At 34.0% G+C, this 15,277-nt stretch overlaps 1 protein-coding gene across 2 annotated transcripts in view; it reads right to left on the minus strand.

Moving 5' to 3' along the window:
• The window catches only part of LOC124541216 (PTB domain-containing adapter protein ced-6), a 94,015-nt gene extending 82,744 nt beyond the window's left edge, over positions 1-11,271 (minus strand). The window contains exons 1-2 of one of the 2 annotated variants that reach the window (XM_047119090.1): positions 11,116-11,271; positions 10,923-11,017 (exon numbers count right to left, since the gene is read on the minus strand). The gene's annotated coding sequence lies outside the window, so the exon portion shown is untranslated. The remainder of the gene's footprint in view (positions 1-10,922; positions 11,018-11,115) is intronic. The other variant, XM_047119091.1, reaches the window with a different exon arrangement.
• Positions 11,272-15,277: the final 4,006 nt, after the last annotated feature.

Raw genomic sequence — 15,277 nt, forward strand, 5'->3', positions numbered from 1 at the left:
GTCTATGAAACCTCGAACCAATTTATACAGAAACATTTGGTCCCTTACGATTCTACGATCAGCAAGAGAGAGTATACTAGTACTGTTATTGAGCTTATGAGTGTAGTCATCAAATTTAAACTGCAGGTGTTTTAAGTACTTCTTTTGTACACTTTCCAAGCGGTTGATATGCAATTTGTAGTGCGGATTCCAAACAATGGATCCATATTCTAATATGGGTCTCACGAGGGAATTAAATAAAAGAGCAAGTGTGGAGACGTTTTTAAAGTCCTTAGCAGTTCTAATTACAAAACCAAGCACACGGAATGCTTTTGCTACCGTCAGATTAATATGGGACTTAAAAGTGAGCTTTTGATCGAGATGTATCCCTAGGTCTCTCACCTCGGTCACACGATTTATTATCGTATTATTCAGACAATATTCATGTGTAAAAAGACTATGCCTCCTCGTGAAGGAAATGATGTTGCATTTTCTTACATTTAAGAATAAAGAATTATTCTTGCAATATGCGCATAGGTTATTAAGGTCATCTTGAAGAAGTAAGCAGTCCGTAGAAGACGTAATCCTTTTACAAAGCTTAATATCATCTGCATATAGTAGGATTGAGGAATGCTTAATAATTTTTGATATATCATTTACATACAAGATAAAAAGAAGAGGACCGAGGTGAGACCCCTGAGGTACACCTGAGGGAACTGGAGCAAAAGATGAACAAAAACCTTTGATGGTTACTGCTTGGCTTCTATTATTAAGGTATGATGTCAACCACCGAAGAAGGTCACCATGTATACCGATTCCTCTTAACTTGTTAATTAATATGTTATGTGAAATTTTATCAAATGCTTTAGAGAAATCGGTATACACGACATCCGTTTGGAACCCTCTATCCATGTCTGAAGTGACTTCATGGATAAGTTCACAGAGGTTGGTTTCAGTAGACTTCTTACTAATAAAACCGTGTTGTTGATCAAGAACTATAGACCGCAGCAGAGGAAAAATTTGATCGTAAATTATTTTCTCAAATAATTTAGCCAAAACGCATAATTTGGAAATCAGTCTATAGTTCTGAACGTTGTGTTTATCACCTGATTTGAACACTGGAACAACATACGATTTTTTCCAAATTAGTGGGATTTCACCGCAACTCAAAGATTTGTTGAATAGTAAGTAAATTGGATAGGTAAGAGACATTTCACATGATCTGATAAATAAAGGAGGAAGACCATCTGGACCATAACCTTTAGTAATATCTAAAGCTTTTAGGTACTTATTAATTATCTCGATAGATATTGACATGGATCCAATAGAAATATGGGTTTCAGAGGGGTCACTTGTAAGGCTCGATAAATCATAAGTATCCGGTGGCTCATACACTGATTTAAAGTAGGAGTTAAAAAGGTTGCAGATTTCAATACCTCCATGTCCGACAGTTCCATTAAAAAACATTGAATCCGGGAAATCATTCAATGTTTTTTTAGATTTTACAAAATTCCAGAAAAATTTACTATTCTGTTTAATTTTTATTTCGGCATTATGGATATAGTTATTATAACATGTCAGTTGTGCTTGTTTTTGTCTCCTCCTTAATAAACTAAACGTATCATAATCAATCTGTCTTTTGTATAGCTTCCATTTTACATGAAATTTCAGTTTCTCCGTGATTATTTTTCTTAAAAATTTGGATTCCAAAAGGGATAGTTGTTAATATGTTTAACTGTCTTAGTTGGAACCATGTCATTAATTATATCATTAATGGTGGTATAAAATAAATCTACAGCATTAGTTATATCAGAATCATTAAGCAATTCAAACCAATCAATGCTGGCCAATGCACTATTTATTGCATCGTAATCTGCCTCACGGAACAAGCGTATACTACGGGGAGCATATTTTATTGCAGACAATAATGTGACCTTAAGAGACAAGATTAATGCAGGGTGGTGTGGGTCTTCCGGTACTAGTGGGTCATCACATCTACATACCAGACATTCACAACCACTTATAATTAGGTCAAGGTATCTACTATTAGCATTAGAAACTGAATTAAATTGTTTTAAATCATTGGAATTTAGAAAATAGAAAAGTGAGTTAATGTAGATGTCATCGTCATGAAAATTTTGAAGATCCATATAACCCATGTTATAAGAACACACCCAAGAAGCATTGGAGATGTTAAAATCTCCTAATATAAGAAAATTATCACCAGGGTGACTGATTATATCTATTGAGACTAAATCAAAAAATTCGCATAAAGCCTCGTAGTGATATTTACTATGCGGAAAATAGCAACAATAAATATGTAATAACTTAGATATTGGAAGAGAATTAGTAAATACAGAGACTTTGATAACCTCAGCTGCTGAATTTTTTAATTTAATCGGCATTGAGGAATGGACATTTAAATGTGACCGGAGACCAATCAACACTCCACCACCTAAACTGTCTCCACGAAAGACATAGTCGCGGTCATTTCTATAAACAGAGTACCGCGAGTCGAAAAATTCAGAATCAAATATAGCATCATGCAACCAGGTCTCACTAAGACATATTACCTCATAATCTGTTTGGATCAGATTTCTATAAATTAGGCATAATTATAAAAAGTAGAGTAAATAAAAATTCTCATCAACATAGACCATAAAAAATTAAGTACGTTCTTTTCATAAAACTCTCCATAAAACAATTGTAAATATATTTTTTCAGTGTATAGCCTACCAATACAGAATAAATAAAAAAATGTATAAATATGAGCCCATTTTAACCGCTTGTCCTTAAACATTAACACTGCTAATAATAAAGTAATATCAATAAAGCAATCACAAAACAAAATATTATTACATAAAAAGTGCAATAATTTCTTATAATAAAATTCTAGAAAATGTTCATTCATAATAACAGCTAAATTTAGTAAATGATAAAATGTTAAAAAAATATTACGACACTGAAATAAGTAAACAATAACACCTACACAATTTTTTTTACGTCACACATGTTAACAAAATGCACAACCGGACTAGAGTCATTACGTCTCGCCATGATACAACAATTTTTGACCCATACATATCGATACGCTTTGTCTTTAGCGGTTTTCTTAACAACTTGAAGGAGTGCCTTGTTGGAGCTGGTAAGATGATCATTAAAATATATATTGCTATTACTAGCGGCGAAACCTAAATCATGGCACTTAAGTTTGAGTTTCCTTGCTTTAGCAAGAAAATCATCCTTCTTCCACCGACAGAGAAATTTGACTATGATGGGCTTAATTTTCTTTAAGTCTTTATTTTTAGAGGATACTCTTGTAACAAAGTCAATGTCCGTGGTAACATTGAGATCAAAACCAGCCCGGTCAGCAATATTTTGCAAAATAACAAGTAGATTTTCATTCTTTTTTTCGGGAATGCCATAAATCTCCACATTAGACCTTCTCGCCCACTGCTCACGGTTGTTGGAATCCGTTTCGATTGTCTGTATTCTCGACTCTAAAGACATTACTTTGTTACAACGCTCAGAAATAAGTTTCAAATCTGTTTCGCATTTGTCGATTTTACCTCTAATTTCCTCATATTTATTGTTAATAAAATCTAAGCTATCTTTCAGACTTGATACCTCTTCGCGTAACACCTTTAGATCTGTTTGGATAGGAGCAATAGTTGATTTAAGCTCAGATCTAAGTGATGACATTTCTGATGAAATGATCTGCCGTATCTCTCTCAAAAACGACTCATTGGAGTCTACAGGACTACGGGGAGAAACCATACCGCAGGTCGAGCCACCTCTACGCAATGTGATGTTCTCACTATAGTCAGATTTGACCTGTGAACTATGGCCGCGTACAGGCGTATTGTCTTTGTTTATTTGACGAGGCATAGACGATAAGCAATCAGGACAAGTCCATTTTAACATTACTTCTTGAGATGGTTTAGTTTTACTAGACGGGTGAATGCAATGATAGTGGTAATTCTGGCCACATTTAATACAAGTCATGCATTCAGAGGCGCCACCTACCAAAGATTTGCAACACGCAAACTTCATGTTTTAAATATAAATAAATAATTATGATTAGACAAAGTGCAGAGCCGGTTGAGGCGCGAACCAAGGACTCAAGCGTAAAAAGCAATAGGTGCACCACTGAGCCAAACAATGTATAGGATTATAGGGCGAATATGGAGATCCTATTTGACGTCAATGATGGAAGCAACAGAGTTCGTTGACTTGGGGCGTGTCCAACACCACAAGCTCATTAAACAAAGACACTTAATGGCACACAGTGTAGGATAATTCAAAGTATTATCGAACAAAACTCACTATTTAAATTACACTTTTTGGTAAAATATATTTCCGTTTAACTGTACACGCACTAATAGTTATTATAAGCAAACATTACAAAGAAATTGTTAAAATAAACGTAAAATTTATTGTTATAATAAATGTAAATTATATATGGGCAAACTATTAGACATATAACACCCGACTCGTTCGGCGGTCGGAGCGAAATTAATTATTACTAGTATTCCACCAACCCGCATTGAATAAGGGTGATTCCTCAAAAGGAAGCCTTAGCCCAGCAGTGGGAAATTTACAGGCTGTTGTTGTTATTGTATATTTCAAGGTTTGGTCAGCTACTTATAAATTTTCGTTAATTTAAAATCATATATCAATGTCCAATTGTATTAAGTTTTTTTTTTTTATCTTGTGCAAAGTCATTTGTCATGTGTCATTCTGTGTGTTGTGTGAAAAGGTTTCTTTATTAATAACATTACTTGATGTAATACGTAAAAAATCACAGGCATTATGTTAACAATTATGCATTAGATGCACACATTTAAATACTAAAACGCAATTGATTTTAATATGTATATATAGTACGACACAACTTAGATGTAGCATCAGCAAATTCAATAAAACCGATTACTGACGATTTAAACAACCAATAGAAACAGCTCCCTATCGCGCCATTCGACGATATTCGTCGCTATAGATTCTCGCGTCAGTTCAACCCGAGAAAGCAAGTGCATGTAAATCGACGTGTCAAATTGACGAATATATTAGGTCATATGATACTAAAAGTTATTACGTTTGTGTGGAGATCATATTCACATAAGAATTAAATATTTGGGAGAGCGTACTCAAATCGGATGTCATCGGTTTTACGAATTTTGCCGTTTCTACGTCTAAGTTGTGTCGTACAAACCGCTTCAAATTAAAAATAATATTCAGCAATAATAATGATGAATAAAAGATTTGTTTTTTTTTTTTTGTTGTTAGGAAAAGCATCCGCAACACACGAGGAACAGCTTTCAATCATTGAATATGCATTGACGTTTAATTTTCGCGCGTCCGCATTTGACATTTAGCATTTGTTATCTATGAACGAAAATGGCGTCGGACAATGAATACATCAATAGGAAGCACGTGACCATTTTAATAGCGTACCGTGATTTTTATCTGAAGTTAAATACGTAATTAATGTTAATTAAGTAGAATAGAATATATAAAGACTTTATTATATATTAAAAGAGTAATATACAGTTTTAACGCGTTGGTAGCGTCATCATTTTTTTTTTATTTCTGTACGGGGCGTTTAAGTCCTCGTATGAAAACTATCATAATACCTGTACGGGGCTTATTAGACCCCGTAACATTTAAGAAACTAAAGCTCGATGTGAATGAATTTTCATTTCTTCAACGCGATACGTGGTCAAAGAGACCCCGTATTAAAATAGGTACTCCATAACATTCGGTTGTCAATAGGCATCATGTAAATATATTTATCACTTTCCTACAATATATCATATATATGTTACAGGCTCCGCACGATAGAGAAATCTATATTTTTCTTAGCACCGCAAGGAAGATACGAGGCACATAAGACCTCGCTCCTCATTGACTTAATTGAGCGATCTCATCCAAGCAACCTTTGGATTGCGAGAATTAATCTGACGAAAAGGAACATCATATTTAATGCATTCCCAGAAGCCAATTAAAGTGATCACGTATTTCCTATCTGTGCATTTATTGTCCGCCGCCATTTATGGAAACAGATTATAAATTCTTAACGTCAAATACTTTATATAGTGTAGGTGGTGGACTTATGGTCAAAGTCTTGTTGATATTGTTGTATTATGCCCAATTCGATTAAATGGGTTATCCCATATGTTTTCATGCCAATAATAAATATGTATATATATATGAGACAACATCACATACATTACTTTGATCCCAATGTAAGTAGCTGAAGCACTTTTGTTGTGGAAGATCAGAAGTAACGACGGTACCACAAACACCCTGACCCAAGACAACATAGAAAACTAATGATAATCTACATCGACTCGGCCGGGAATCGAACCCGAGACCTCGGAATGGCATACCCATGAAAACCGGTGTACACACCACTCGACCACGGAGGTCGTCGATATATAAGGATATATTATGGTGACAAGATTTCGGTGTACGTTTATTCCATATCTTTTAACAGCGTTTGAGGAGGTTAGGGGTTAAAACTTATGAAACGTAGAGTATGTATCAGCCTTCTTGGGTTATTTAGTCACAAACATCCAAAACTATTAACGAAGCTAACAATAAGTTGGATATATATTCCAAAATTAAATAAAATTATCAATAAATTGGTAGTAAGAATGGATAAAGTAAATTTCATTTCATTCAATATTACTTACTTTCAATTTTGTAACCAGTATCGACTTTTTCTCAATCATTTTTAAATTGAAACCATACCCGGTTCAGTACGTAAGTATATTACGAATTTGAAATTGGAATCTGTGGTTTATTTTTAAAATATTTAACTGTCAAGATGAAAAAAATCGTATGAGGAAACAAGTGTCTGAATCACGTTTTCGTTTGGTTTACCACAAAGTATATATAGGGTCCCGAACTTTCTAATATATTATGTAATATTCCATATTTAAATGTCGCGCGAAAACGCTATTTGGACAATATGGCGCTGCAATGGGTTCAAGTTTCAACAATGGGGTAGACAAACAAGGTCAACATGCAACAAGCAAGTGACATCATCATAAGCCTGGCCAATCAGGAGCGTTTTGTGTCACGTGACAAACGTTTAAACAATTTTATTTATGAATTTTTGAATAAACTTATTAATATTTTTTTAACTTTCGTTAATGCGTAGCCATTTTTAAACTCAATATATACTGATTACAATAATTTACACTTTATTTCGCATAGTCAAATAGCCTATTGTGTGGCTAGTGGCTAGGTGTTTCCATGACCTAGCTAGGTTCTAGTTATATAGTCGTTAGGTACATAGGCTATATTACGAAGTTATACTATTTCGTCTCATGCTCGGCGGGGCATTCTATACGTCACGGCTTGTATCCTTGACAGTCTCCAAGGGCAAAGGTGTTTTGTTGCCGACAACTGGATTAGTAGACCAGCCCTGATGACCTGCCGGTTAACAGCTATATATTTATTATCTTATGTTGTAACTATATTATTAAAATACGTTCATTTAAAGTAAGTCATTTTATTTTGTATGTTATGTGTATGTTTAGTACACTTTTTTTATGGTATATATTGGCGGACGAGCATTTGGGCCACCTGATCGTAAGTGGTCACCATCACCCATAGACAATGAAGCTGTAAGCTTAAATATTCCTTACGTCGTCAATGTGCCACCAACCGTGGGAACTAAGATGCTATGTCCCTTGTGCCTGTAGTTACATTAGCTCACTCACCCTTCAAACCGGAACACAACAATACTGAGCACTGTTATTTGGCGGTAAAATAACTGATAAGTGGGTGGTACTTACCCAGACGGGCTTGCACAACGCCCTACCACCATGTTTTTACTTAACATGGCTTTGTAGCCTGGATAAGTGGCAGTTACTTATAATTTTCTACATCTACACACAAATACTTTGTTGTGTTCCGGTTTACAGGCTGAGTTAGCCAGTATAATCACAGGCATGGACAACATAGCGAATTAGTTTAAACATTGGAAATTACATATATAAGATACAAGGCTATCGACCCGCCCAGGTAGTTTATATGTATCGTTATATGATGACTAAATTAAAAAAAATCATAATAAATGATATTCTGATGTATAACCTATACAACAACAACAACAACAGCCTGTAAATTCCCACTGCTGGGCTAAAGGCCTCCGCTCCCTTTGAGGAGAAGGTTTGGAACATATTCCACCACGCTGTTCCAATGCGGGTTGGTGGAATACACATGTGGCTGAATTTCTATGAAATTTGTCACATGCAGGTTTCCTCACGATGTTTTCCTTCATCGTTGAGCACGAGATGAATTATAAAGCGAATGAATCAGCGGTGCTTGCCTGAGTTCGAAACCGCAATCATCGGTTAAGATGCACGCGTTCTAACCACTGGGCCACCTCGACTCTCGTATAACCTATATTACTGTAAAATTTCATCCAAATCCGTTAAGTAGTTTTTCCGTGAAACAGTAACAAACATACATACATCCATCCTCACAAACTTTCGAATTTATAATTTTAGTATGATGATTAAAACCCTTTGCAGTTCCAATTTCTAAACCGACTTCCTACTCAAGAGGTCCACTTACCATCGTGGCCCATTTATCTTACCGTTCTATTTGAAATAAGATATAATACCGTATTGTTATGTCCACCAGAACAGACTTGATCGATAAGGAACTGGTTTCAGATTCTATATAGAATCAATGATATAAATAAGTGCAGTTAAATAATATTAACTTGTATATAGCTGTACAATAACAGAATAATGTATCATTTCTTAGCCTTTCCAAGCAGATTGAGGCAAAACGAATTATTATAATTTTAACGTATGTTAACAATAATAATACTACAGTTATTAATTACGGGATATTTACCATGTTCTTTTCGATATTTCGACATTATCTACGAATGTCTTGTTCACGACAATAATAATACTTTTATTCCATCTGCATAAAACCTCAGATATTTGAAATTAGCGGATAATACTGTTATTTTTAAATATTCTCAACTAAATGTAGAGTATCGTTTAATATTAATTAAAATAATTATTATATAGTCAGGCCCACAAATGAGCTACCTTAGCCTATAACTATTTGCTTTTTTTTTAAAAAAAAGTCACTTAGGTACGATACGTTATGTCATATGTACTTATTAGCCACAGAATAGCTGGGAATGCTACCACAATATACTTCACTGCGTTGTATTGTTTTAAATTTATATTCTGTGACCTAGTTTTTAAAGGGTCACCATCAACAACGCATTTTTGCTAATTAGAACAGATACCAAAAACAAATGTCAGTTGTTGTAAATAATATAGGCTTTTTTACGTAATATTGTCGGTTTTTAGAATTAAGCTAAAATCAGTTTTAACACGAATGAATATAATATTTTTGAAAATAATTTGTTAAAATGGTCTAATCATTACACAGTATGAAACAAAGTCGCTTTATCTGTCACTATTTAAGCTTAGATCTTTAAAATTATGCAACGGATTTTGATACGGTTTTTTTTAAATAGAGTGATTCAAGAGTAAGGTTTGTGTAAGTATAATACATTGACAACATAGTAAAGAAACACTGATAATTTTAGAAGTTTGTAATGTGATGTCGTAAATAAGCAAATTCTGTAGTATATTTAGCATCAGTATTACACCCGTGCGAAGCCGGGGCGGGTCGCTAGTGTGATATATATCTCGTATTGTTTTTTGATAGATATACTGTAGGGTTTTATTGGCTGACACCGGCTCCAAATATACCAATAATTATAACTACATTATATAATCGTTAATCGACTTTTAAGTAGTCTAATATTCTTCATTTCATTTAACTTAGGAAGACTCTAAAAATTATGTTGAATACGCAATTATTTTTATAACTTTTTCGTGCATATTCATTTGTTTTAAAATAGTGTTTTGTTTGAAGTCGGTTTTTCTTTTTGTTAAAATTTTTATTTATTAATTTATACCCTTTTGGTATCAGTAGTGCTATGACACTTCGAATCACAATTGGGAAATGTCAACAGTACACTTAAACGCCATTTTGATACTATAAAATAGTATAGTCAATATTGCATATCCTGTAATTTGACGCTTTTGGCTTCCTCCAATGATATTCTAATAAACAGATATGTTATATATATACTAAACAACAGAAAAAAGTGTGCCGCGCCGAGGACCGTTTATTTTACATTTCGTTACAAGTAAAAAGGATAGCTTGATAAAAACAATAAGTAAAAGGGACAACTAGATGTTTTAATTACGCAAAACGTATTACTACGTATTTATGATGTATTATAACGTATTACTTCGTAAAACAACTAAAGGCAAACGTCCCAATTAGGACGTTTTCTAGTCTTCACTTTTTGCGCGTTAATAACATATCTGTTTACTACAACATCATTGCTATAAAATAGTATAGTCAATATTGCATATCCTGTAATTTGACGCTTTTGGCTTCCTCCTAACAGATTACCAGGTCACATATATTTCACTACGGAACCCTAATCGTTGTAACTCCAAGCTAACTCGTTTAACGCGTGCAACATTTTTGAATACTCCTTAATAAATGTTTACCGCGGGTGAATGTCCTATGTATTTGCTTACAGAACTTCGATGCGGCATGAATTTATATTACTTAGTCTGCTTAACGTAACTAAACAAAAAAAAAAACAAATCCACATTAAAATGACTCATAAAACAACCTACATTTACATTACATTCGTTTTTGAAAAACGAAACACGATTTACTATATGAAATTGTTGCCAGTTTAAAATATAAAGATTCAAAGTAATCCCGAAAACAGAAATGCATTAATACCCTAAAAAAGAATCAACGTTCCGTTTCACATCACAACAAAATGTCTGTTCAACCCTAAAAAAAAACAGACTAAGGAGAAAGCGCTCTCGTCCATTCAATAAAAAAAAAATATATCCGTCACTCACCTGACAAAATGAACTCGATTTCACTCAACTGGCGACAATAAAACACTTTTTAAAAAAAACTAAACTACGTTTTACACAAACAAAGCCGATTTTACCTGCGAAAGAAAATCCACCATTACTATTTTATATAACTGTCGTACCTACTTCGCTTTTTAAACGATTTCAATTATTATTTAACGATTTAAAAACTCACTATTACAATTAAAGAGCTTATTAAAATATCACTGTGCGTTTGTCGTATTGTAAATGTCTTTTGTTTCACTTTAGGATTAATAAAAAATAAGTCCCAAGGACGTGCGCACGCGCCGACTGAACGCTCACGACTGGTGCCTACTTCATTCTGGTTATAAAAGAGGTGAGAACGCAGTTGCTAAGCTCAAAAGAGGCTTTGTGTTATAACAAATGTATACTTACCTTTCTTTAATTACTCGAACGCCATATAACAACAGAATAAGGGTTATATTGTCTATTTCTTAATGGTTTTTTTAAGTTTGTGTCGCAATCTGATCATTATAAATCGTGTACTGAGGTTTATTTATCGGCTTAATGATGAAAAATACAATAATTGAATGTGATTGTGTTGAAGGAGACACGAATTCACACGTTTTATAATTCCATGATGTATTTAATGATAATACACGAAGATCTTGACAAGTACATTTGCTTTAACTATTTACGAAGAACTTAAGTACCAACTTAAATTGACATCATAACAATAATAATAAAAAAATATATAAAGCCTATATATTTTTATCTTTCAGTTATTTCAATCAATAAATAGGGAACAAGCAAATATATTATTTATGAAAATATTGCTATTAAAATGTTATAAAAATATAAAAAGGCCACTGCAAGGTTTATATTTGATATAATTTAGTTTTTTAACAATAATTACGAATTAAAGTAACGTGAAGTGGAACGTATCCCAAAAACACTATTTAGCGGTCAGTGACGTCACTCCTGTTATGACTACTTATTTCAGGTTATAGTTGAAAAAAGTGAACGATTAAACGAAAATTAGTTGTGTTTTTCGAATTAGAATTAAAGTTGGGTTTGTTAAAGCAGACTCCAGATTCCTCTTTTCAGTTTGAAACCACTTATATCTCAGTTATGTGTCACAAGGTCCAGTCAAAAACCATATATTTATATAACAAACAACAGTACGCAGTATTGTTGTGTTCCGGTTTGAAGGGTGAGTGAGCCAGTGTAACTACAGGCACAAGGGACATATGTTATGTCACTTGTGCCTGTAGTTACACTTAGTTCCCACGGTTGGTAGCGCATTGACGATGTAAGGAATAGTTAATATTTCTTACAGCGTCATTGTCTATGGGTGATGGTGACCACTTACCATCAGGTGGCCCATATGCTCGTCCGCCAACCTTTGTTGAAGCAGATGAACACATTGGCACAAAACAAGCCAACAAAGTCTTTTTTCGGAGTATCGATAGTCCGATTAAAATTTTTACACAAAAGTATCTCAAAGGTCGAGAAAAAAATCATAAATTTGAAAGCCAGTGAGGACGTACGCTTAGTGGGCCAGTGACGGACAGCAGTGACGTCATACGAAATATAGATCAGTTTACACGCGAAAATTGAAAATTAACATTTTGAATCCGCATGTTTGCAGTATATTACAGACTTTTAATGTACTTGTGTTCTATCCTATATGGAGTTCTTTAATATAAACACAAAAATGAAAACGCATCTTCCCTATTACTATAAAAACAAAATATACGTACATAATTTGATTTGGCTGTAAATGTTTTGAACATAGTATAAAACAAACTCGCTTACCGCTGTCTGTGCCTATGTATGCTTAGATCTTTGAAACCACACAACGGATTTTAATGTGGTTTTTTTTAGTAGATAAGAGTGATTTGAGAGCAACGTTTTATAAATGGACAATACAGTAAGGAGATAAGAAAAAATCTTTAGTATATTTAGTATCAGCATTGCAGCCGTGCGAAGCCAGTGCGGATCGCTAGTATTATTACTAAAAGAATGTATGTCTGTTGTTGTTTTCAAGGCTATTCCACTGAACCGAATTTATTTTAATCTTAAACTCAACATGATAAACATAGGATCAGCCGGGGTGGATCGCTATTTGAATTAAGGCTCTTTGAGACATTCGAAACAATTAATAATAACGATAATTATCAAATTTCGCAATAGGCCATTTGACTGGTTTTTAAACTCCATTTTAGATTATTTAGTCGAAGTTAAGGAACCCGGTAAAAGTTGTTTTTTTTTTTTATTTCTAGTACATATTTGCAAATAATATCATACTAAAATTTCCATATTTTATTAACGCGCGAAAACGCTACTTGGACAATATGGCGTTGCAAAGGGTCGGTGTCGTCACTTGCCTGTATTATAATCTGTGGTACATATAATCCACATACAAGCAAACGAGGTTAACAAGCATAGGAACTCATCATAAACGCGACCAATCAGGACCGTTTTATGTCACGTGACAAACGATTAAAAAAATATAATTTTATTTATGGATATTTGAATAAATTACTTAATAATCTCAACTCTATAAATTACCCAACGCTGGGCTAAGGCCTCCTCTTCAATTAAGGAGATGGTTTTGAACATATTCCACCACGCTGTGCCAACGCGTGTTGGTGGAATGCACAAATATCTCCACTATTCATTTATATAATATCCTCATCCGCTGCCCCGTTAATCTGTAACCAATTTCAATCAAATTGATATTAACAAAACTTAGATGAACATAATATGTAACACGCCAAGTAATCTTGAACGTATTTCCAAATCCATAATAAATGACAAAAATTATAATATCCCGCCCGGGCCTTATAACTTATAACTGCCTTTAAAATAGGCTATAGTGGCCAGCTTGTATTCACTTATATATTAGGTACCTCTAAGTAGCCGGCTAGCCTTAGGAAGACACCATAACATCCTTAAATGGTATTTATCCTTAAAAATATAGAGTATCAAAGTTATTATTTTCCTCAAGAGTATAGAGTACAGACGCAACACGCGTTTCGGGATAAAATACGTATTTATATAACACACGAATGTGTTATTTTATATCAGCGTTATATATTTATATATGTTGCTTGGCTTTTTGTGATACTTTATTGAATGTGACTTATGCACGTGTTTATTGGTGTACAAAAAAGTAAAGTAAAGTAAATTATAGTAACAGCCTGTAAATTTCCCACTGCTGGGATAAGGCCTCCTCTTCCATTAACGAGAGGGTTTGGAACATATTCCACCACGCTGTTCCAATGCCGGTCGGTGGAATGCACATGTGACAGAATTTCGATGAAATTAGACACATCCAGGTTTCCTCACGATGTTTTCTTTCACCGTCGAGCATATATAGTGGTGCTTGCTTGGGTTTGAACCCACAATCATCGGTTAATATGCACACGTTCAAACCTCTCTGGGCCATCTCAGCTCTTACAATAGTAACTACTTTATTGTCTAGTACAATAAAGACTTTTGTGTTTTTTATGTTTCGAGTACAATTTGTATATTTGCTTAGTAGTTTTTTTATAAATACCTACTCCTAAATTATTACTGTAAAAATTAGCAGATATATATAGTAATGGCAATATATTCTTCGTGTAGTAATCCATAGTAATATAAGATTTTAAATTAACATAGTTTTTTTTTTTATTATTACAGTTATTAACTACAGGATATTTACTATGTTTTTTATTTTTATTCGACATTATTTACGAAGGTCTCATGATCTAGATTCGTAGATAAAGTAAAGTAGTAAAGTAACAGCCTGTAAATTTCCCACTGGTGGGATAAATCCTCCTCTTCGATGAAGGAGAGGGTTTGGAACATATGTGGAATATGTTCTAAACCCTGTCCCAAAAGCTGTTCCAATGCGGGTTGGTGGAAAGCACATGTGGTAGAATTTCGATGAAATTAGACACATGCAGGTTTCCTCACGATGTTTTCCTTCACCGCCGAGCACGAGATGAATTATGAACACAAATTAAGCACATATATATAGTGGTGCTTGCCTGGGTTTGAACCCGCAATCATCGGTTAAGATGCACGCGTTCTAACCACTGGGCCAAATATCGAGCTCTACCGAATAATTTTAATTGAGATATATTTAAATTTATTGCGTAACATACATTACTGAAGTGGTGATAATGTGCTATTAAAATAAGAAGTTAGTCTTGGTAGAGTCTAATATACCATAGTAGAGGCCAATTTACATTTCATGTATTTTTTAGCATAACGACTCCGACCGTTAAGGCCGAAAATTTTTACTCTTGAGCATTAGGGCGACTATGGCGGCCCACCAGACTTAATAATGCATAAATAAAATTTTAACAAAAAGAAAAACCGAC

The sequence above is a fragment of the Vanessa cardui genome, chromosome 27 (genome assembly GCF_905220365.1).
Source record: "Vanessa cardui chromosome 27, ilVanCard2.1, whole genome shotgun sequence".
Taxonomy (NCBI): Eukaryota; Metazoa; Arthropoda; class Insecta; order Lepidoptera; family Nymphalidae; genus Vanessa; species Vanessa cardui.